The sequence below is a fragment of the Mustela lutreola genome, chromosome 1 (assembly GCF_030435805.1).
Source record: "Mustela lutreola isolate mMusLut2 chromosome 1, mMusLut2.pri, whole genome shotgun sequence".
Lineage (NCBI taxonomy): Eukaryota > Metazoa > Chordata > Mammalia > Carnivora > Mustelidae > Mustela > Mustela lutreola.
Window position 1 is genome coordinate 123,740,049 of NC_081290.1, and position 25,848 is coordinate 123,765,896.

General features: G+C 37.5%; 1 pseudogene; it reads left to right on the forward strand.

Annotated features, from left to right (window-relative positions):
• Positions 1–23,447: 23,447 nt before the first annotated feature.
• On the forward strand, positions 23,448–24,420 carry LOC131819770 (elongation factor 1-alpha 1-like; annotated as a pseudogene).
• The last annotated feature ends 1,428 nt before the right edge of the window (positions 24,421–25,848 follow it).

Here is a 25,848-nt window from a genome sequence, read left to right on the forward strand (position 1 = left end):
TGGAGGTGTCTTTGGTCTAAAATAAGTTTCTTGTAGACAGCATATTGATGGGTTTTATTTTTTTATTCTTTCTGATACCCTGTGTCTTTTGATTGAGACATCCAGTCCATATACATTCAGGGTAACTATTGAAAAGTATGAATTTAGTGCCATTGTATTTCCTGTAAAGTAATTGTTACTGTTTATTATCTCTGTTCCTTTCTGGTCTACTACTTTTAGGCTCTCTCTTTGCTTAGAGGACCCCTTTCAATATTTCCTGTAGGGCTGGTTTGGTGTGTACAAATTCTTTCAATTTTTGTTTTTCTTGGAAGCTTTTTATCTCCTTCTATTTTCAATGATAGCCTAGCTGGATATAGTATTCTTGGCTGCATGTTTTTCTCATTTAGTGCTCTGAATATATCATGCCAGTTCTTTCTGGCCTGCCAGGTCTCTGTGGATAAGCCTGCTGCCAATCTAATATTTCTACCATGGTATGTTACAGACTTCTTGTCCTGGGCTGCTTTCAGGATTTTCTCTTTGTCGCTAAGACTTGTAAGTTTTACTATTAGATGTCGGGGTGTGGACCTATTTTTACTGATTTTGAGGGGGATTCTCTGTGCATCCTGGATTTTGATGCTTGTTCCCTTTGCCGTATTAGGGAAATTCTCTACAATAATTCACTCCAATATACCATCTGCCCCCCTCTCTCTTTCTTCTTCTTCTCGAATCCCAATTATTCTAATATTGTTTCATCTTATGGTATCACTTATCTCTCAAATTCTCCCCTCATAGTCCAGTAGCTATTTGTCTCTCTTTTGCTTAATTTCTTTATTCTCCATCATTTGGTCTTCTATATCAGTAATTCTCTCTTCTGCCTCATTTATCCTAACAATAAGAGCCTCCATTTTTTATTGCACCTCATTAATAGCTTTTTAGATTTCAGCTTGGTTAGATTTTAGTTCTTTTATTTCTCCAGAAAGGGCTTTTATTTCTCCAGAAAGGGTTTCTCTAATATCTTCCATTCCTTTTTCAAGCTTGGCTAGCACCTTGAGAATCATCATTCTGAACTCTAGATCTACATATTACCAATGATCATATTGGTCAGGTCCCTAGCCTTTGTTACTGCCTCTTGTTCTTTTTTCTGTGGTGTGTTTTTCCACCTTGTCATTTTATTCAGATAAGAATATATGAATAAGAGAATAAAATACTTAAAAGGGTGGTAAAAACTCCGGAAAAATGTACCTTAACCAAATTAGAAAAGATCACAAATCAGGGGGAAAAGAAAGAAGATAAAAAGAAGTTTAATATATATATATATATATATATATATATATATATATATATATACATACACTAGGCTGGTGACTATAACAGAGCCATCCACTTCATTTTGGGTGTATTTTGTCTCTTAGAAGAAACTTTCTCCCAAAATTTTAAAGAAATAAAAACTTATATATATACAAAAATAAGGGTAAACATGATTAAAGGATGGAATATGACTGTAAACAAGAAAACTTTTTTAAAAATTCTAAAAAAGGAATTGATAAGTTGGTTGGAAAAATAAAGTAGAGATAATTTTCTCAGGCTGGAGACTAGAACAAAGCCCTGTGCTAGATTTAGGGTATATTCTGATCTAATATAAGAAATTGTATCCCAAATTAAAAAAAAAAAAAACCTATATGTATACAAAAAATAACGTTAGATCAATGAAAGATAAAATATGACTATGATAATGAAGGTTTAAAAAGATTCTTTTTAGAAAGGTATTGTTAAGATAAACTAGCTAAAAAAGTTTAAAGAGGAAAGAGAAAAAGTTAGAAAAATTAGAATAAGAAACAAAATTTTTTAAAAATTAATTTACTTACACACTTCACAGCACTCACCAAATCACATACCCTCCCCAATGTCCATAATCCCACCCCCTTCTCCCAAACCCCCTCCCCCCTGGGGATAAAAATATATGTTTATAAAAAATAAAAAATTAAAAAATAAATAAATAAATAAATACCTACCAAAAAAAAAAAAAAAAAAAATTAATTTACTTTACAAAACTAAAGAATCATGGGGAAAAAAGCCATGAATTCCATGTTTTGCTTTCCCCTCCTGTTTCCCCACTGTTCTCTTTGATCAGTGAGCTTGGTCTTGGCTGGATGTTCTTGCTGATCTTCTTGGGGAAGGGTATGGTGTAGTGATTCCCAAATGCCTTTGCCTGAGGCAGAATTGCACCCACCCTTGCCCAGGGCCCTGCTAAGTAACCTGCTCAGGTTCGCTCTCAGGGCCTTTTGTTCCCTGAACGCTTTCCATAGAGCTCTGGATGATGGGAATGAAAATGGAAGCCTCCAAATCTCTGGCCTGGAGGAGCTGAGAGCTTGGGCCCCAGTCCTCAGTGCACCCTCAGAGAAAAGTGCTCAATCATTCCCATCTCCCTGGTCTCTGGCCACACTTTGAGCTCACCTGGCCTCTGACTGAGTGTTTCTGTCTCTGGCACACAGCTGTGTTTGGAGTCTCCAAACCTAGCAGATTATTGCTGCTCTGCTTTTCTGGCAAATGAAGGTGGGTCTCCCCAGATATGCCACTTGTGGGGTCCCTGCTCAATGATCAGTGGTCCAACTGTGCTGCGGATCACAGTTTAAGGTAACCCCAAGCTGAGAGCTCTCTCCTTGGCTCCGGCTCCACCTCTGTAGTCAACTTCCCTGCTCTGGTACCTGCGATGTCTGCTACACTCAGACACCCCTTATCCTTCTGTGACACTGTGGGACCTGAGCCCCCACTGTCCCTGCAAGGGCTCCACCCCCGCTTAGCCTCTAGAATGATGTCCCTCGGTAGAGCAGACTTCTAAAAGTTCAGATTTTGTGATCTGTTGCTTTACCACTTGCTGGGACCCGGCCCCTTTCACCATGGTCAATCTTCCCATTGCTTCAGATTCACTTCTCCGCATGTCCTACCTTTCAGAAAGTGGTTGATTTTCTGTTTCTAGAATTGCTGCTCTTCTCCTCTCAGATCTCCTATTGGTTTTGTAGGTGTTTGGAGTGGTTTGATAACTATCTAACTGAACTCCTGCAATCTGATGTCATCTGAGTCTGCTGCTCCTCCGCCATCTTGACTCTGCTCCCCTCAAACTATTTTTTAAAAAGCTCAGTGGGTGCCTGGGTGGCTCAGTCAGTTAAATGTCTGCCTTTGGCTCAGGTCATGATCCTGGGGTCCTGGGATCAAGTCCACATCAGTCTCCTTGGTCAGCAGGGAACCTGCATCTCACTCTGCCAGCTCTTCTACCTGCTTGTGCTGACAGATAAATAAAATCTTTTTATTTTTGTTTTAAAGCTCAGCTATATGTCTTATTATATTAACTCCTACCAAGAAATGTCAAATAGGTTATCCTGGAAAATACTCAATTTCTATGATATCCCATTTTTTCTCACAATCTCAAATATGTGGAGCACATCTAGGCACCATTATTTCCTGCTTTTCTTGATGCACTGTATTTGAATCTTAATTAATTTGTAATTAGGTCTATTATTACTGACATTTTTGAATTGAAACTACATAAAGAGCAACATCTTTTACCTAAAAATTAAACAAGGTAACAGTGAGGAGATAAAAACAAGATAGCACTTCTGCTTCTGGTACCTGACTCAAGGAATTGAACCCCCCCTCCAACAGATGGAATGACAAGTCTCACCACTCTCCCACATGTTCACTGTGGACAAGTCAGGCAGAGGGAAAAGCAGTCCATGAAGATGTCCTTCTCACAATGATTTGCATAAGGTATAAATGGTCTCAAATGAGTAGTATGACAAAATGAGAGTTTAGAGTCTGGGATATCATTTTCAAATATCCTTATCCAGAGTGGGAAGGTCTGTCTTCCTCCTCTATTTGTGGGGTTTCCCCATTCAACTTTCTGTACCCTGCACTACTAACTACCTTGACAAATGACTTTCACCTAGAATTGGCAAGCTGAATCATCTGAGGGCATAGACCTTCAAAGAACCAATGACACTTCTGACACCAATTGCAAGTTTACGGGGTTCCCAAAAGCACATTCAAGTTTGATAGTTTCCTAAAAGTACTCTGAAAACTCGCTGGAAGCCATTATACCAACAATTGTGTTTTATTATAAGGAAAGGATACAGATTAAAATCAGCCAAGGAAATAGACACATGGCACAGAGTTTGGGAAACTTCAAAACATGAAACTTCTATTGTCTTCTCTTGGCATTGGCACATGCCAATACACAGAGAATATTGCCAATCAATCAGTGAAATTCACCCAACACTTGGTATCCAAAGTTTTTACTAGGGCTTCATTACATAGGCATAATTAATAGATTAATTGATTGTCCACATGCTGATCTGAGTCTCCAAGTCAACTAATACAAATGACCCAAGTCCTCACCCTAAACCACAGGGTCAGTCTTTCTGGTACTGCACCGACCCTAAGGTTATCTGGTATGTCCAGCCCTGCCTTAAGATCTAGTATGATCAGCACCCACCCTAAGCAAATACACTCCTATCAGGTTTGACATTGATTTCCTCCCAGAATCCAAGACTAAGAGATAATCTGGACAAAGCCAAATTATTTACTACACAGACCCCAATTTAAACTTAACATTTTTAACTTATGACCTCCTCTGTGAGGCAATTCTAAAAGGTGATTTTGTGAACTTGTTACTTACCCCAGTAGAACTGAGATATTCTGACACTACATCTCAACTGTGGGTTATTTTTTCTTCTTTATCTTATATAAGCTTTTATAACAACTAGCACTGCCCCTGGGTAATAGAGGAAAAGGCATTAGGGAAAGCAGGTGATGATTAAACTTGCCATTTATACCCAGGGCCTCTGGTAAGTACTTTCCCATATGTTTTATACATATCTTATAGGCATTAAATTCCCAGGGCTTTTGTAACAAATTACCACAGATTTTGTGGTTTAAAAAAATAAGAACTTATTTTTGGACAGAAATCCAAAATCAAGGTGTCTGCAGGACCTTAACCCCTTAAGGACCTTAATAGGCTCTAGGGAAGAATCTTTCTTGCCTCTTCCAGCTTCTGGTGGCTCTACCTTGGCTTCCTTACCTACATCACTCCAATCTCTGCCTCTGAGGTCGTATGGCCTCTTCTTTTTATTTGCCTGTGTCTTCTCCTTTTCTGTCTTTCATAAGGACACATGTCATTGAATTTAGGGCCACTATCCTTATCAAGGACATTGACAATGAAGGAGAAAATCAAAGCATACGCTAGAATCTTCAGGTTTCAGAACTGGAAGCAAAGCCACAGTACCAGCATCCTCCAAGTGTCAGAATTTGCATTATAGTAGCTAGACTGCTACAGTCTTTCATCATCTGCTACTACCTGCTAGCAACCCAATCTTTTTACTAATGGTTTTGTAAAATGATTCTTCCATATTTCAAGCGTAAATTGCCCTTCATTCATTTCAAAACCCCTCAGTTCATCTTTTCTCCAACTCAAGGTTCCCACTTCCTTCAATCACTTTCCACTGTAATTTCTAGCCACCTTCTTCTGGACACTTGGCAGCTTTCCATATTTTTCTGTTATGAGGTACCCAGACCTAGGGTAATAAGCAAGAGAGCAAGTCTGGAAACAGTGCATATCCCAGTCCCACCACTGAATGGATGTGTAATATGGGAAAATCAATACCCCTCTGTTCAATTTCCTCATTTTATTAAATGGAAGGATAATACTACTTGTCCCTACAGGATGGCTTGAAGATTCAATGAGACATTATATGTAGTCTTTGGAACAGTGCTAAGGCACATGGAGAACCCAGAAACAAAAATCTCCAGTACAGTGGGACTATTATCTCCCTTGAACTAAAAACTCTTACTTATTAACAGACCTTAGATTACATGAGCAGCCTCCTCACGCCATTGCTGACTGGTGAGCTTGCAGGCAGTCTAAACCCTCTAGGTCTCCTATGTTAAGTACCTGCCCTATATTATTGATATTTTTAATAAGAATTATATATTTTACATTTACCTTTGTTAAATTTATCCTTTTTTTAGCCCCTTATTCTAAATTGTCGAAGTGTTTTAGAATTCATTCAGTGCAGTCACTTTTTCTTTGGCTAACATGTTTTCACCCAATTTGCTAAGCATATTCTTTATTCAAATGTGAAAAGTCCAGGTTAAATTTCTAGCCATATTCCCCTAGAGACCTTCCTTGAGAGCAATACAAATTCTACATCAACACTCCTTGGATCTAGATTTTAAATTGACTACAAATCCTTCTAACCACTATAATCTAACCCATACGAATAAAATCCAGATGATATATGTCTATAAATATTCTTCTCAGCCATCATGGTCATAATGCTGTTCTTTTATTTCATAACTCCCATCAAGAATCAGAACCATTTACTTCTCACCCATTTTTAAAAACTCAGCATTGCTGGGTCCTTCCTTCATAGGTGTTGTTCAAGGTACAGAGAATATACTGATGACTGTGACCTAAGTCTGTCCTCAAGGAAATTGCAGTCTACAAGGGAGACAGAAGTAAATAGACAGTTACAATGGGGTATAATCTCATGGGTGAAATAATACGGATAAGCATAGGTGACTGTATGTCTCAGTTACTATGGCTACATGGAAATGACCTAAAGCTTGGCCATGTAAAGCCACACATCGCATGTGTATGGATCAGGAACTGAGACAGGACACAATGTAAACATCTTTTCTTGACTCTGTGATGTTTGATGGCCTCTCCAAGAAAACTTGTAAACAGTTGATGCTGGGACCTCAGTTCTTCCCCCAGTGGGCATCTCCATGTTGTCTTCAACATGAAAAAATCTGGGGCTTTTTAGAATATAGTGACAAGCTCCAAAGATGAACATCTTGAGAGAGAGAGAGAGAATGAGTGACCATCTGGTGGAAGCTATACCATCTTCTAGGACCTAGCCTTGGAGTCACATAACTTCACTTTCATCATATTTAACTCATCAATACAGTTGCAAAGTCCCACTTAGCTTCAAGGACAGGGAAACAGATTCTATTTCTTTATGAGAGTGGCAAAGTTGTGAAGAGCTTATGGGACTGGAAACATTGCACTGGCCATTTGGGGACAAAACAATCTGCCATATTGTGCAAATACACAGAAACAACACCTAATGTAAGCTGGGAAGTAGGACTCAGGGAAGAACACAGAGTGTGAATCACCACAAGGCAAAAACTACACTGAAATTCAGTAAATTAGTGTGAAAAAAGCACAACTTGCAGCCATATTACAATCTCAAAAGACCACTTACACCTATAAAAGATGATATGAGATAGGCAGTAGAGATGGAAGGCTGTCTCCAACCTCTGCCCAGACCCTAAAAGTTCTATGAGCTGGCCTGACTTGTTCCCTCTTGACCAGGGACAGTGACTTTCATTTGTTCAATATCACCACCCCTTTTGGTGTCCATTGTTCCACCCTCCATTCTGAAGACTTTTAGGTATTCAAGAGCATTAAAAGAAGGCATTAGGAAAGAAAAAGAAGTACATTTGGGAAGGTGGAGCTTCCCCAAAGAGTAGACTGAATGAATACTGAACAAGGTCATGGGGCACATGCCGGCATGTGGCAGAGTGCTGGCTAAGGCTGGTACTTTCTATGCAGTGCCCAGCCAAGAAGACAACTCACACGGGCTCTCAGCATGAGCAGCCGACAGACTCCCACACAGACACTGTGTCTGAGTGACACATGGTCTGTAGATGTCTGTTTGCTCAAAGCTTTTCATCTGGCACCTCCCTCTTATCCTTTGCAGCTGAAAGATCATGATCTTCTCTGAGGAGAGGAGAAAAAAAATAGGGCATGTATTTTTCTAAATTTTCTACCTTATTAGGTAGAAATAAGGTACTGTGGCATTTGAATTTCGAAGTTGAGTATTTAGCACTTTTGTTCTCTAGTTCCAGTCTATCTAGCCTAGCACATTGAATTCTTTAGCCACACTAGTCACATGTGACTAGTGTCTCCTTTATTAGACAGCAAGGTCTAGGAACCCAGTCTATGTTGGGTAAATAAGCCCCACAGAATAAGGTGAGCAGAACTTCTGAACATGGTGGAGGGGACAGAGATAGGCACAAAGCAGTTGATCCTTCAAAATATTTTCCCAGCACAAAGATTCTGTATAATTAGGAGCTATTGAGTACCAATTTTAAAATTTTAACATTACCAAAACTCAAATGGTCCAAATAGCGAGAGATCAAATAGAATCTTTGAAAGATGAAGGCCCCTCCTGGAAACCTCCGCCTTGGGTCTGGATTACAGTGCTGAGCTGGTTCAAGCTGGCCAGGAGCTATTCCAACCAAGACAGAGACCAGAACTCTTCTCCCCAGCCCCCAGCACAACAGCTGACTGGCATTTCTCTCCAGCTCTTGAGCTGGGTTCCTGTCCCTCTTAATCTAAGATGTGATTAAATTGAATTGCTTTCTAAATCTGTTATGTAATTTGTATGTAATGCCCTTAATATTGGGTTTGAATACAATTGCAGTAAGATACACTAATTGATTCGTTTAATTTTATTTTCCATCCTTTGAATTGAAGCCTTTGGGACTCAATATGTAAAGTAATATGCAAATTGGGATTTTGATGCAAGAAGACTTGGCAGTTTTTTTAAACAGGGCTCAAGCATTACTTGGAATCATTTAAGAGAGTAATTCCAAACAAAGCAACCTCTACTTGTCCTTCTGTGTGATTAAATTTTGGTGTACACAAACATAGATATACAAAACATGCTCAAAATCACTGAATATTAACTGATGATATAGGTCAAAAAACAATAATACTTCTGTCATGATTTTTCTATCCATACCCTTAATATAAAACAGAATAATGTTTTATGAGTTCACATAACTTTCCATAGATTGGATGAAGCAGAGAATAGTTGCAAAAAGAGAAATCAATCCATCAAAAACTAGTGAGCACCTTCTTTGGACTAATAATAACAAAAACAGCAAACGTTTATTGAGTGCTTATTGTGAAACAGACTGCGCTTAGAATTTTATCTAGATTATTTTCTGGCTAGGGATTCAGTTAGGGGCTTTCAGAGATATGTACATGTTAAAGCTCATCTCCATATCTAAGGAGCTTAAAATTTAAGTGCCAAATATTGGTATCAACAAAAGGTTCTAGGGGTTAAGAGGAAAGATCTTTTGAATCCAAAGAAATCTAGCTTTCTGCTTTCCTTGTTCCCAAACTCCACTGCTACAGACGCAAGCATGATTCTGATACCAACAGACAGGTAGCCTTAATATGCAGACAAGTTGATTTTAAAATAACTGTTCTTGGCCCTCCACTTCCTCCTTCCAAATGAATGCCATTTTTCTGAGTTCAGGGGAGATCACAAACTTCAAGCTGCAAATGTAATCTCTCAAGAGTTGTCACTGTTTCCAAAGTGTGGCTCACACAATAACAGCACTGGCAATTTCATCGCTCACCGCAGTTAATATATTTCACTAGGATCAAACCATAGTTTACAGGAAATTGCTATACTATTGGTGTCATGGATGAGGAAATCAGTACATGAGATCACCAAGTCCTAGAATTCTGAGAAAATGAGAAGTCGGTGGGATAGAGCTTGTTTGGTTGTTGAGATAACATTAACAGAATGAGTACCATGGCTAAGATTTGAGTTTGGAGATGACATGTAAAGACAGACCAATAGCCCAGCATCTTAACCAAGTCTTTCTAGGCTTCATTTCCCATATAGTTAAGAATAAGATGTTGGGCTCAATGAGCTCCAAAATTCTATGATTTTTAAATTCTTTTCCAAATTCCTCAGCATCAGGAAGAATTTAAAGTTATTCATTCTAAATACTCAAATATCTTAGTCCTAGAAACAAAAAGCCAATTCTCTGGAATCCAAGGCCAAGGAGATTTTATTTATTTATTTATTTTTAAAGATTTTATTTATTCATTTGACAGAGATCACAAGCAGGGAGAGAGGCAGGCAGAGAGAGGAGGAAGCAGGCTCCTCTGAGCAGAGAGCCTGATGTCGGGCTGGATCCCAGGACCCCAGGATCATGACCTGAGCTGAAGGCAGAGGCTTTAACACACTGAGCTACCCAGGCACACCAAGGCCAAGGAGATTTTAAAGCACTATGCTCCCTTTCTTGACAAGATGACATGGTATCTCAAAGATGGTTGTAGCTACTAACGAACAATGTCTACAGCTAGTTCTGGCTGTCAAAACTTATGTTTTTTACCATGATAGATTGTAACAATGTCACAAAAACACTCCTTTCCTGCATTCAGGCCCTCCCATTCTGACTCTGGGCTCAGCCAGGTGACTTGCTCTGGCTAATAGGACATCAGCAAATGTGATTCAAGTGGAAACTTGATAAGCACTGGTGCAGTGGGGTTTGTACTCTTTTTTGGGTATCTTTAGAACTCTGATTCACTACTATGAGAATGAGCCCAGGTTAGCCTCCATCATAATAAAAGACTTGTGCCCCAGTCATTCATTTTGTCCCACCCCACAACCAGCCAATGCAAAACTTCATAGCCGAACAGCAGATGACCACAGATGCATGAGTGAGACCAATTAGAATCAGCAGAACTATCCAATCTGAGCCCAACCCAAGCTACTGTACAGCAGGATCCAAAGTTAAAAAAATGGTTTCTGTTTTAAGAAGTTGCGGGATCATCAGTTATACAACAGAAAAAATCTAGTACAATTCCCCAAGCAAATTCTCAAAGGGATTTCTGTGTGAAGCTGAGAGCTACAACTAACGAAATGAAGAAGACAAAATTATTTAAAGGTCTGTAAGACCTAGCTGCCAACAGCAACATGTAAGTTGTGATTAGTTCTCCAATCTAAGCAGGTCCTTGAGATTCCACTATTTCTCTGAGAATCTTAAGGGCCAAATTTCACAGCAGCACTTGGTTGCATATTCATTGTATGCATTACTTCACATCTTCTTAAATTGTCAATGGTTCCAGGCTTTACTATATACTACTTTTTTTAAAATTTTAATTTAATTTTCTTTTCAGAGATCCAAAATTCCTTGTTTATGCACCACACCCTATGTTCCATGCAATACATGCCCTTCTTAATATACTTCTCTTACTGGATTAAAATTTCAAGACTGAATCTGAGTTCTACCAAGTCATCAGTGCAGTACTGGGGGGCGGGGGGTGAGGAACAAAACAAAACAAAACAAAACACAACAAAGTACAGGCTACCTTTGCTCAAGAGCTAGTTCATAATTGAGTATTTGAGTAGAAATTCATTTGGCTTCTAAGTTTATATTAGTTTGACCAAGCTGTTGAGAAATTACTTCTGATGTATAGGTCTATGGGAATTATTCTATATGTTCAATAAAAAATATCAAAGAGAAATAAAAATTTCAAGAGCATATTAACTTACTTAATTTATGATCTCTTAATTTAGCAAAAATGCTAAAGTAAAAGCAATTCTATGAATTACAGTAACATGTTTAATATTATTTTTTGATCTCATAGATCTTACTTTTTTTTTTTTCAGTTGAACTTTGGACATGCTCTAACATCTCTGCCTGTAGAGAGACAGACTGAGGAACAAGCAGAATATTAAGCAACCACTTATATGTCTCCCTAGGGAGTCTTCTGCTAATATTATACATTGCAACAGCATTGCTTGAATGGTTTATTAATGGCAGCAAAACAGAGTGAATGCTACATACAATGATAATAACAATAAAGGTTATTTATACTCTGCCTACCTTCCAGATAGCTTTAGAGGCCTACAAAGATAGACTTACACCACTAGCAATACAAAATAAAAATGAGACAAACTGCTTTTGGATATGAAAAAGAATCAGAAAAATGTGTTTTCCAGTTCCAAGAAAACTGAACTATGGACAGTTGTCCAACAATTCTAAATTAATAAAAACTTACATCCTCCCTTTGTTTCACAATTTGAAATATGTCTACGAATATTCAAAATTAGCATTTCTGGTGAACAGGAAATTCAACTTTAAAAAGAAGCAATCAGGAGTGCCTGGGTGGCTCAGTGGGTTAAGTCTTTGCCTTCAGCTCAGGTCATAACCCCAGGGTCCTGGGATCGAGCCCCGCATGGGGCTCTCTGCTCAGCAGGGAGATTGCATCCCGTCTCTTTCTGACTGTCTCTTTGCCTACTCGTGATGTCTCTCTGTCAAATAAATAAATGAAATCTTCAAAAAAAAAAAAAAGAAAGAAAGAAAGAAACAATCAGGACAACTGGGTGGCTCAGCTGGACAAGCATCTGGCTCTTGGTTTCACCTCAGATCATGCATGATATTGCAGATGTGGGAGAGAGTCCCACTTTGGGCTTTGCACTCTGTGTGAAGTTTACTTCAGATTCTCTCTCTCCTTTCCCTCTGCTTCTGCCCTCTCATGCTCATTCTCAATCTCTCTCTCTCAAATAAATAAATACAATCTTTTTAAAAAAGAAAAAGTTAAAACAAACAAACAAATAAATAAATAAATAAATATGATCAGTATACCAACCCAAGACCCAGTGCATCTCAGCATCTCCAGCTCTTCATAATGAACTGCCTCCTGAACCTTAGGTCCTGAAAAAGCTAGAAGTGGAAGAAAAAGATAAGAGAAAAGAGAGAAACATAAAGATGGCAGGATAGTAATAATGGGCCATCTTCTCACTTAAAAATTCTATCCAGAAGACTGAATACATTATATGATAATTTCTTTGCTTACCACCCACCCACCCACCTCTGGAAGTCAAATCATTAGTAAAGTGTCCATCAGGTCAAATATCTTATAGGAGAAATACACATTCACAGAGTCTTCATGGAAACATCAAGTTGATAATATTCAGTGGAAAAGAAATTCCCAAATTGGAATCTTTCTATTCCTTTCTATTCTATTTTTTTTTTTTTTTTTTTTTTTTTTTTTTGCAGACAAAACCTTTTATTAGTTTATTTACAGGCCTTATCAGTGCTCCTGGTAGTATCATTAAAAGACCATTTTACCTAACTTAGAAAATGCCCATCTTTTCAACTGTAGTCATTTCCTATTGCCTATGGCTGCTATAGTACGCATTTCACTCAGCATTGTTTACCTACCAGGTTATCCTCTGCTTTTTGCCTGATAGTTACCTGATAAATTCCCCTTTCGTTAAAAAAAAGCCTACTCAAGAGAACTAAGTTCAAATGGTCGATTGTTTTTTCATCAAATGCACCAGTGCTGAGATTTGCCAGCTATCTATTGCCAAAAATTAGATGGTTATCACCCAAACACTATACATTTATTACTATATGCAATTATAAAATCACCACAGTAATCTTTAAGATCTTTTTACATCCTGTTCATTACTTCCAACTATCATTCAATATTCCGTTTTTGGAATGACACTTGGAAAAACCTCCAAAATAACTTCAAACTAAAAAAAGCTTACCCTACAACTCCAGTCTAAATTTGAGTATCTGACCATCACACCTCTTCAAACTGGGCTTCATCTCCAGTTCCCTCTTCACCCCAAACTTGCTCTTTTAAAGATGAAAATTCCTATTTTAAGTGGATTTCTAGTTCTTATGGAACCGTAGAAGATAAAAGATAAAAGAAGAGTGGCTTAATAAGAAACAAGTATATCTCTTTCTCATAAAACAGGTTAGCTAGAAGATCCAGGGTTGGCACGATAATCCCACAATCATCAGGGACACAGTTCCTTTCCTCTTCCGACTGCCATCATCAACATCTCCCAGTCCAAGATGACTGCTCCAGATGATAGCATGTTCACATTCCAGCCAACAGGAGGCAGAAACACTACTTTGGACAGGTTCTAGTTCCATCCCTTAAGGGCACAGTGTGGAAATTGCACCCATTACTCTTGCTCACTTGTCATTAGTCAGAACTTAATTACATGGTCACAACTATCTACAGAGGATACTGGGATATAATCTTTAACTAAGTAGCCATATGCTCAGGTAGGTATTTATTATTATACATATTCTATCAGAAAGAGAATAAATATTGGGAGACAACCAAAGGCTCCGCCAGTGTGTTTTCCTTTGTTCCTTAATGATAAAAGATTTCTGTTCCAATTACCTACCCCATAAAGATTCAAACTTCTATAAAGTATCATAGTTAATTAACCTAATAATAGGCTGTGTGTGCCTATTGACACTGGACATCAAAATGTAAAGGTAATGCTCATAAGTTACCATGAGCTACAATAAAAGGGAGAGAACTGTCATTGGCATTACACAGGAAGTGTCATGGAGCACAATGGGGTTTTATTTTTCAGCTTGAATTTGAAAGAGAAAAACAATGCTATATGCCTTTTTCAACACCACTGCCCTCAACAGAACACTGATAACAGCAGAGGGAAGAAACTACCAAAGAAAATCCAGAAGCACAGGATTAGGTGCAAGATAGAGAAGTAAAGCATTGCGTATCTTCTTCTGGAGTTAACAAATAAAGTAGATAGTGACCACCATATGGATCACGTTTTAGAGAAACAAAACTTTCTGGAGAAACACATTTGTAACTATTTAGTATCTAAAGATCATATTTTAAGTATATGGATAAGCAAAGACTCAAAGCTTAATATAAAATTCCCTGGTGCCAGAAGCATATTTCTTAAATCAGGTCTAAAGTAAAATAACACAGGGAGCCCACATACACCCATATTCTCTGACACAATATGCCAAAGTCTTGAAGTAATTCCATATGGCCTGACTAACAGCTATCATCAGGTCTATGATAAGAATGATTGGAGAGTATCACTGCATGACACTCTCTACATACTCTTTGTAAGCGGCTATATGTAAATATATCAAATTACCTGTAGTTTTCATTACAATGTTAGGTTAGTTACTTTCCACAGGCTCTTTTGCCTTCCTTATAAAGCCATAAGGTAAAGAATCCATTGTACCTATTTCCACTCTGGGAAATTTACCTTATAGGTATACTTCTGCAAGTACAGACAGATAAATGCTTGTGGGTATTGACTGTTTATACAACAGAAGTGTATATGGTCATTAAAAAGAAAATAAATACATGTGTAGTATGATCTCATTTATTCTCTTAAATGTTCACAAATGCATATACCCTTTCTAGAGGATTTAGGGTGACATGGAAGGGACTTGCACTTTTCATTTTATTACATTCTTAACTATTTTGAATTTTTTTCATAAATAATACAACTTTAATTCTTTAGCTAATAAAAATAATTCCTTCAAGAAGCCATGACATGTAAGTATCTAAATTGAAAAGATCCTTCCAGGCCACAAATTAGGTGTCAAGAATGGGTAGTTCCAGGTCACTACTATTCCTTGAAGAATATTGCCTAGAGATTTTTTTCTGTCTGGTTCTGCCATACAAATGTTCCATTGGCAGCTAGAGATCCTTAGACTTGAGGATGCTGCCTCTACCTCACTAGTCATTCTTAATATAAACATCTTTTTTTCTTTTCTCCATAACAAAGAGGGAACTCTAGGCATCTCTGATGCTCCCAAGGCACAAACGGGAAGCTCAGAGCGACAGAAAAGTCATCGGAAATGTCCTAAGTTGGACAATGATCTAACCCCTGAACTCAGAATCACAGAGCTCCATCCTTCTGGCTTGGGTTCTGGAATCAGAAAGTTCTCAGTTCTTTTTCTAGTTCTATGACATCGTAGGTGGGCAATCCTGCATGATCTACTGATTTTTCTGTGTTTCTTTTCATATGTAACATCATCACTCTAATGTTGCCTGACTCATGTGTACCATGTGAGGCATAAGTTAGTGAACACATAGATAATGTTTAGCAAGTACCCAAGCAAAATCAAGTAGCCTCAAACAACTAGATAAGTGCAGTTTTTCCTACAAGATAACCAATCCCTATTCCTGACTTATTGTAGCCTATGCATCTATCAGGGCTGACAATTTAGAATATACTCAACTTGGGACAAGAAAACATAACTGAGATTCCCAGTCAGTAGCCATCATAGAATCTGGGGCAACAATTCAAGTCAATAAATATTTATTGAGAGGCTACTATGTACAAAACATTCTTATAGGCTAAGATTAAAAAAAAAAAAAACATCATTTCGTATCCTTCAAGAGCTCACAAACTTATGATGAATACAAGTCACAGTGAGTATTCTTTAACAGAGGACCACACAGGGTCACCTGGGGGACTCAGTCAGTGAAGCATCTGACTCTCGTTTTTAGCTCAGGTTATGATCCTGAGGTCCTGTGATCAAGCCTACCTCCAGCTCTGCACTCAGCTGGGAGTCTGCTTCAGATTCTCCCTCTCCCTACCCCTCTGCCCCTCTCCCCACTTGCACCTGCTCACACACTCTCTTTCTAAAATAAATAAATAAAATATTTGTTAAAAAATAGAGGACCAAACAGTATGTTTATAGAAGTATAGAGAAGGGACATTAGTTCCAACAGAGGGAACATTATGATCCTCAGAGTTTGGGGAGAAGATATAATTTAGATAGGGGTGCCGGGGTGGCTCAGTGGGTTAAAGCCTCTGCCTTCGGCTCAGGTCATGATCTCAGGGTCCTGGGATCGAGCCCCACATCAGGCTCTCTGCTTAGCGGGAAGCCTGCTTCCTCCTCTCTCTCTGCCTGCCTCTCTGCCTACTTGTGATATCTGTCTGTCAAATAAATAAATAAATAAAATCTTAAAAAAAAGATATAATTTAGATAAAGCTTTACAGGAAAGAGTATTCAAGGAAGATAGGAAAACGTGTGTAAAAATGTGTAAATAGGAGAATACAGACTGTATTTAGGAAGAATGCATTGCAAGGCTGCCATAATAAAATACCACATATTAGGTAGCTTAAGCAACAGAAATTTCTCACAGTTCTTGAGACTAGAAGTCCAAGATCAAGCTGGTGGCAAATTAGTGTCTTCTGAAGCCTTTCTCCTTGGCTTGCAGATGACTGCTTTCTCCCCATGTCCTCACGTGGTCATTCTTCTGGGCACCTGCCCCCAGTGTCTTTTTGTGTGTTCAAATTTCCTTTTCTTATACGGACACCTGTCCAATTGGATTGGGACCAATCATAATGACCTCTTTGAAGCCCTTATCTTCAAAGATAGTCACACTTTGAGGTACCAAAGGTTAGGATATTAACATATGAATTTGGGGGAAGGGACACAATCCAGCCCTCCATAACAAATAGCAAGTGATGTGATGAAAATAAATAATGTATGGAATGACAGATAGGAGGAGGTAAATAAAATATGAGGTTTAAAAAAAAAGAATTTCTTGAGATCTTATTTTAAACAAGGCACTATTCTAAGAACTTGAACAAATTTATTTAATCCTCGGAAGAGGGGCACCTGGGTGGCTCAGTCAGTTAAGCATCTGCTTTCAGCTCAGGTCATGATCCCAGGGTCCTAGGATTGAGTTCCCAGTTGGACTACCTACCTGCTCAGTGGGGAGCCTGCTTCTCCCTCTCTCTCTAACCATCTCTCTTCCTTGTGCATGCTCGCTCTCTCTCAAGAAAGGAAATAAAATGTTTTCTAAAAAATCCCGCAATAGTCCTATGAAGTAGGTATTATGATTATTCCTAGTTCAAGGAATGAAACTGAGGTATAGAGAAAACCATACAACCAAGAAGTCCTAATCTGAGGTTCATAGTTTTAACCTCTACACTTTATTGTCCAGAAAAGGTAGAAAGGAGTCAGATTGTGGAGCACTTTCAGAGACAATCTGTGGAGACTGGACTTAATTCTGTGAAAAATGGGAATCCAGTGGTACTGAACAAGAGAGTGGAATCGTCCTTTTTTTTTTTTCCTTTGAGAATTCCAACAGTAACTTATAGAACAGATTGAATGGAAAAAGCCAGCATGCCATTATATTACCTATAAGACATTATAGAAACTTTGAATATTGGTATTGGATATGAGTCACCTCATAGAGAACACAAAAGAAATTTTGCAATACTTAAAGTCCAAAAATTTTAAGAACTCAAGTTTATTTCTATTGTTACAAACTCAAAATGGGCTTCTAAATAACTCACAGAACAGTTCTTTTTGATCCCTCTACATTAACAGCAAAATGTCAGTAGTAGGAATTGATGTGATCTTTATAATAGTATTAATTACTTAGCCATGGTAATTTTTGGTCTGGTGGTTTGGTTGGTTTTTTTTTGTTGTCATTGCTTCAACTGCATCATCTCTTTCTTATATCAACACTGTGAGGTGTTGCTGCACTTGCAGGAACTGGAGATTAAAGAGGCATAGTAACAATGAAAAGCAGGGTTACAGATTAAAGATACTCTTACGAGTCCTAGAAATCTACAGTCTGAGCTCTTACACACATGGTAGGATTTTTTTAAAACCTCATTTTATTGGGGTATAAGTAACACAAAATAAACTGTGAATATTTAAAATGCACAATTTGTTGGATTTTTGACCTAAACATACACTCATGGAAGCATCACCAAAATAATAAGATAATAAACACATCCAGATTCTGACACCAAAATAATCAAGATAACAAACACACTCATCATTCTCAGAATTCTCCTCAGGACCTTCTGCAGCTTCTTCTTACTCCTTCCCCTCTCTTCTTCCCACAGATAATTCACTGATCTGCTGTTACTATAGAGAAGTTTTCATTTTCTAGAACTTTTAATTATCATACAATATGTATTATCTTCTATTAGTTCATTTTACTCAAAATAAGACTTTTGAGATTCCATCTTTTTGTTGCTAAGCAGGATTCTACAATTTCTTTATCTGTTCACACATTGATGGACATTTAGGTTGTTTCCAGTTCCAAACTGGAAAACAGAGCTGCTATGAATGTGTGTGCTTCTCTTGGTGTTCTCATTATTTTGCATATGGATATCCATCCAGTTATTCCAGCAATGTATATTGAAAAGACTATCCTTTCTCCACTAAATTGCCTTTGCAGTTTAGAGAAAATCAATTAACCATATATCTATGGGTTGATTTCTGGCCACCCTATTGTCCCGTTGATTTATATGTATATTTTTACACCAATTCCATGCTTACTCTTTTTTTTTTAAGATTTTATTTATTTGAGAGAGGGGGGGGAGCCTGAGCCCAGGGAGGGGCAGAAGGAGAGGGAGAAGCAGACTCTGACAGGACTCAGGGTTTGATCCCCTGACTCAGGGGTCATGACCTAAGCCTAAGGCAGAAGCTTTAATGACTAAGCCACCCAGGTGCCCTCCCCTCATCCCTCAATACCACACATTCTTGATTGTAGCTTTATAATAAGAGTTCAAGTGAGATGGGTTAAATCCTCCAACTTTAGTCTTTTTCAATGTTATTTTCACTAGTCTAGGTCCTTTGCATTTTCATATGGATTTTAGAACCTACTTGTGAATTTCTACAATTTGCCTAATGAGATTTTAAATGGGATTGTGTTGATCAATTTGGAGGCAATAACAATCTTACCAATATTGTATATTCTAGGGGCGCCTGGGTGGCTCAGTGGGTTAAAGCCTCTGCCTTCAGCTCTGATCATGATCCCAGGGTCCTGGGATTGAGCCACGAATCGGGCTCTCTGTTCAGCAGGGAGCCTGCTTCCTCCTCTCTCTCATCCTCTCTCTCTGCCTGCCTCTCTGCCTACTTGTGATCTCTATCTGTCAAATAAATAAATAAATAAAATCTTTAAAAATATATTGTATATTCTAATTCATAAAGAGATTATATCTTTCAATTTATGTTTTTTTAAGTTTTTCAGCAATAACACGTAGCTTTCATTGTATTAATTTTGCACATCTTTGGTTATATTTATCCTTAAATATTTTGTATTTTTATGCTATTTTAGGTAGTATCTTTTTTTTAACTATAATTTCCAAGTGTTCATTAGTAGTATATAGAAATGTAACTGACTTCTACATTGACCCTTTGTACTAAAACAGACTTAGTCCTAGGAGTTTTTTGCTGCCATAGGATTTTATTTATAAATAATTAAGTTGTCTGTGATTAAAATCATTTTTACTGCTTCTGTTCCAATCTGGTTGCTTTGTATTTCTTTTTCTTGCCTGACCACAATGGCTAGAACCGCTACTATGATATAAACAGAAGTGGAAAAAGTGAACATCTTGTCTTACCCTTTACCCCTTTTACAGGGGAAAAGCATTTAGTTTTTCACCATTATGTATGATTTCAGCTACAGGTTTTTCATAGGTGCCTTTTTTTAGGTTCAGGAAACTTCCTTGTATCACTAGTTTGCTGGGAGAATTTTATCAGGAATAAATTTTAGATTCCATCTAATGATTTTTCTGAATCTATTGAGATGATCCCATGAATTTTCCTTAAATCACTTGTTAATACGGCAAATTCCATTAAATGATTTTCAAATGTCATTCCCCTCCTTATGTTCCTGAATTAGCTCCACTTGATCATTATATGTTATCATTTCATTGAATTTGCTAAAAATTTGTTAAGAATTTTACCATTTACTTTGATGAGGATATTGGTCCATAGTTTTGTTTATAATACCTTTGTCTGGTTTTAATATCAGAATAATTCTGGATTCACATAATGAATTAGGAAGTATTTCCTTTACTTCAATTTTGTTTAATTTATATTATTTATTCCTTAAATGTTTGGAAGAATTCACTAGTGAAGCCATCTGGGACTGGAGTTTTCTGTGGCAGAAGCTTTTGTTTGGTTTTGTTTTTAAAATTTTATTTATTTATTTGAGAGAGAGAGTAGAGTGAGAGCATGAACAGGCAAGCTGGGATATGGAGTGCAGAGGGAGAGGGAGAAACAAACCCCTAACTGAGTAGGGAGCTCAATGTGGGGCTTGATCCCAGGTCTCTGGGATCATGACCTGAGCTGAGAATGTAGACACTTAACCAACTGTGTCTCCCAAGCACCTCTGGCAGAAGTTTTTTATTTGTTTGTTACAAATTCAATTTCTTTAACAGATACAGAGTTATTCAGATATTCTGTTTCATCTTGAGTGAAGTTTGGCAACCTAGATCTTTCAAGGAAGTTGCCCATTTCATTTCAGTTGTTCATTCTGTTGGAAAAAGGTGTTCGTAATATTATGAATACTGTTATCCTTTTAACAGCTGTCGTTTCTGCTGTAATATCACCTTTTTCATTCCTGATCTTGGTAAATTTGTGTGTTTTCCTTATTCTGGCTAGAGGGTTATCAATTTTATTTACCTTCTCCAAAAAAAAAAAAAAAAAAAGAATCCATTGCTTCCATTGTTTGTCAGTTTTCTATTTTCTGTTTCATTGATTTCAACTTGGTCTTTCTAATTGGTTAACTCTAAGTTTCAACTTTAGTTGGCTAAGGTACACCCAGATAGCTGGTGTTATTTCTGGGTACATCTGTGAATATGGTACTGGGAGAAATTAGTATTTGAAACAGTAGACTGAGTAAAGAAGATCACCCTCACCAATACAGCCTTGTTTTAATCATTATTAAGAGAAAAGTGTTACAATGGAATACTATGCAGCCATCAAAAGAAATGAAATCTTGCCATTTGCGACAACATGGATGGAACTAAAGCATATCATGCTTAGCGAAATAAATCAAGCAGAGAAAGACAACTATCATATGATCTCCCTGATATGAGGAAGTGGTGATGCAACATGGGGGCTTAAGTGGGTAGGAGAAGAATAAATGAAACAAGATGTGATTGGGAGGGAGACAAACCATAAGTGACTCTTAATCTCACAAAAGGGTTGCTGGGGGGAGGGGGTTTGGGAGAAGGGGGTGGTATTATGGACATTGGGGAGGGTATGTGCTTTGGTGAGTGCTGTGAAGTGTGTAAACCTGGTGATTCACAGACCTGTACCCCTGGGGATAAAAATATATGTTTATAAAAAATAAAAAATTATTAAAGAAAAAAAAGAGAAAAGTGTTAAAATCTATGACTATAATATGTCTAAACTATAAAGACTAGACTATATAGACTAGACTATAGTCTGTGACTATAATAAGTCTAAAATATAATATGACTAAAATATGGATTTCTATGTGTTTTTTGCAGTTTGTTATTGTTGTTGTTGTTCTGTTTCGTGTAGTTTGAAGCTATTTTATTAGGCTCATAAATGTTTGGAATTATTCTGTCTTTTTGATGAATTAACTTCTTTTTTTTATTTTATTTATTTATTTGAGAGAGAGCTAAAGGGAGAGAAATCACAGAGGGAGAGGGAAAAGCAGACTCGCTCTTGATCTTTAGTGGAAAGCCCTATGACGGGCTCAACTGCAGGATGCCAAGATCATGACTTGAGCAGAGGGCAGACGATGAAGCAACTGAGCCATCCAGGCACATGCCCCATGAGTTAACTTCTTTGTCAAATAAAATTATTCTATTTAACTCTCATAATATCCTTTACTATAAGGTCTACTTTCTCTGTTACCAGTAGTCATTCTAACATTTTTTTAAGTGCTAACAAGATAGGTTTCTTTTTACTTTTAATCAATTTGTGCCCTTATTTTTAAAGTGGGTTTTTTGTAGGCAATATATATTTGAGTCTTGCTTTTATATCCAATTTAACAATCTCTGCCTTTTAATATATTTAGATCATTCACTTCTAATACAATTGTTGATATGCTTACACTTGAATTTGCAATTTTGCTTTTTGGATTTGTCCTATCTCTTTTTTGCTCCTGGTTTCCTTTTTTTCCCCCTTGCCTTCTTTTGGATTATTTGTGTACTTTTAGACATTGTATTATTTCTTCTTTGTTCAATTAGCTGTATTTTTTTTATCTTTTTTAATAGTTGCTTTAGGGCTTAAAGTATATATCTTTTACCTTACAAGTCTACTTCCATGTGATGTGATACAGCAGAACATAGAGCAAAAGAAAGTTATAATAGTATACTTCCAGTTCTTCCCTCTTGGCCTTTGTATTATCAAAAATTTTACTTCTTCATTGCATAGGTAAATGTAGTTACCTTTTCTGGTGTTCTCATTTATGTAGATCCAGCTTTCCATCTGGGATCAGTTGTTCTGTTTACATGACTTCTATGTAACATCATATTGTACTGCAAGTCTATTGATGATTCATTCTTTTTTTTTTTCTCATCTTCAAAGGGGTATTTATCTCACATTTGTTTTTAAAATACAGACAATTTACTTTTTCACAACAGGTGTGTCACCAGAACACAGGTGTTCTGAAAACCACTACTATACCTAAACCAAAATGGGAAAGGAAAAGACTCAAATCACTATCATCATCATTGGACATGTAGTTTAAGGCAAGTCTAACTCTACTGGTCATCTGATATAGAAATGAGGTGAGATTGACAAAAGAACCATCAAAAAATTTGAGAAGGAGGCTGCTGAGATGGGAAAGGGATCCAAGTATACCTGGGTCTTGGATAAACTGAAAACTGAATGTTAATATGATATCAACTCTGATATCTCCCTGTAAAAATTCAAGACCAGCAAGTACTATGTGACTATCACTGATGCTCCAAGACACAGAGACTTTATCAAAAACATGATTCTTAGGCACATCTGAGGCATATCTCAGGCTGACTGTACTGTCCTGATTGCTGCTGCTGTGTTGATGAATTTGAAGCATGTATCTCCAAGAATGGGCAGACCCATGAGCATCCCCTTCTGGCTTACACACTGGGTATAAAATAACTAATTGCTGGTGTTAACAACATGGATTCCACTGAGCCACCCTACAGCCAGAAGAGATATGAGGAAATCGTAAAGGAAGTCAGCACCTACATTAAGAAAATTGGCTACAACCCAATGCAGTAGGATTTGTGCCCATTTCTGGTTGGAATGGTGACAGCATGCTGGAGCAAAATGCTAACATACCTTGGTTCAAGGGATGGAAAGTCACCTAAAAGGTGGGAATGCCAGTGGAACCATACCACTTGAAGCTCTGGATTGCATTTTGCCACCAGCTCATCCAGCTGACAAGCCCTTGTATCTGCCTCTCCAGAACATCTACAAAATTGGTATTTGTACTGTCCCTGTGGGCTGAGCAGAGACTGGTGTTCTTAAACCTGCCACAGTGGTCATCTTTGCTACAATGTCACAACTGAAGTAAAGTCTCTTAATATGCACCATGAAGCTTTGAGTGAGGCTCCTCCTGGAGACAACATGGACTTCAATGTCAAGAATGTATCTGTCAAAGATGTTCATCATGGCAATGTGGCTGATGACTACAAAAATGACCCACCAATGAAAACAGCTAGCTTCATGGCTCAGGTGATTATCCCAAACCATCCAGGCCAAATCAGCACTCAATATTCACCTGTGCTGGATTGTCACATAGCTCACATTGCTTGCAACTTTGCTGAGCTAAAGGAGAAGAGAGAGAGCCATTCTGGGAAAAAGCTGAAGGATGGTCCAAAGTTCTTCAAATCTGGTGATGCTGCCATTGTTGATATGGTTCCTGGCAAGACTGTGTGTGTTAAGAGCTTCTCTGACTATCCTCCTCCAGACTGCTTTGCTGTTGATGGCATGAGACAGACGGTTGCTGTGGGTGTCATCAAAGCATTGGACGAGAAGACAACTGGAGCTAGCAAGGTCACCAAATCAACCCAGAAAGCTCAGAAGCCTAAATGAATAGTAACCCCAATACCTGTCCTTCTTAATCAGTAAGGGAAGAATGGTCTCAGAACTATTTGTATCAATTGGCCATTTAAGCTTATAATAAAAGACTGGTTAATAACATTACATCTTAAAACCTTCAGAAGGAAAGGAAAATGTTTTGTGAACCATGTGTGTGTGTGTGTGTGTGTGTGTGTGTGTGTGTGGCAGGTTTAAGTTATTACTTTTTTAAAATCAGTACTTTTTAATAGAAACAACTTAGCCAAAAATCTGAAAGAATCTTAAGACCATTAATAGAGAAGTTCAATGTAAAGAAATAAATAAATAATACAGACAATCCTCATGTTGCACAGTTCAAACATACAGATTTCAATTACCACAATTTAGCTAAACAACACTACTGCCTCCAAAGAAAAACATGGTTTATATTTCAGTTTCCATGGCATATGGACCATGGAATAATTGCATAAGTGCAAATTGCATAAGTACAAATTTTGCTAATAGCTATTCACCCCGTGAATTACTATGTAAATAACCATTATATGGTTTTTATCCTTTCTGTTATTGATGTGATATATCACATTGATTGATTTGTGAATATTGAACCACCCCTGCATCCCAGCTATAATTCCCACGTGATCATGGCCAATGATTTTCTTTATGTATTGTTGGATATGATTTGCTAATATTTTGCTGAGTATTTTTGCATTTATGTTCATCAGAGTTACTGGCCTGTACTTCTCTTTTTTTGTAATGTCTTTATTTGGTTTTGGTATCATGGTAATTCTGGCCTCATAGAATGAATTTTTAAGTTTTCCTTCTTCTTCTATTTTTTGGAACAGTTTGAGAAAAGAAGGTACTAACTCTTCTTTAAATGTTTGGTAGAATTCACCCATTAAACTGTGTGGTCCTGGACTTTTGTTTGTTGGGAGTTTCTTGATTACTGATTCAATTTCATTGCAAGTAATTGGTCCATTCAAATATTCTATTTCTTCCTGCTTCAGTTTGTGAGGTTAAATGTTTCTAGGAATTTGTCCATTTCTTTTAGGCTGTCCAATTCACTGGTGTATAGTTTTTCATAATAGTCTCTTATAATCCTTTGTATTTCTGTGGTGTCATTTGTTATTTCTCTTCTCTCATTTCTAATTTTATTTCTGAGTCTTCGTTTTTTTCCATGAGTCTGGCTAGACATTTGGAAACTTTGTTGATCTTTTCAAAGAAAGAGCTCCTGGTTTCCTGATCTATTCTATTGGGTTTTGTTTGTTTGTTTATTTCTATTTCATTTATTTCTGTTCTAATCTTTATTATTTTCTTCCTTCTACTGGCTTTGGGTTTTCTTGCTTTTCTTTTTCTAGTTCCTTTAGGTGTAAGGTTATGTTTTTTATTTGAGATTTTTTCTTGCTTCTTGAGGTAGGCCTGTGGGCTATAAACTTCCCTCTAAGA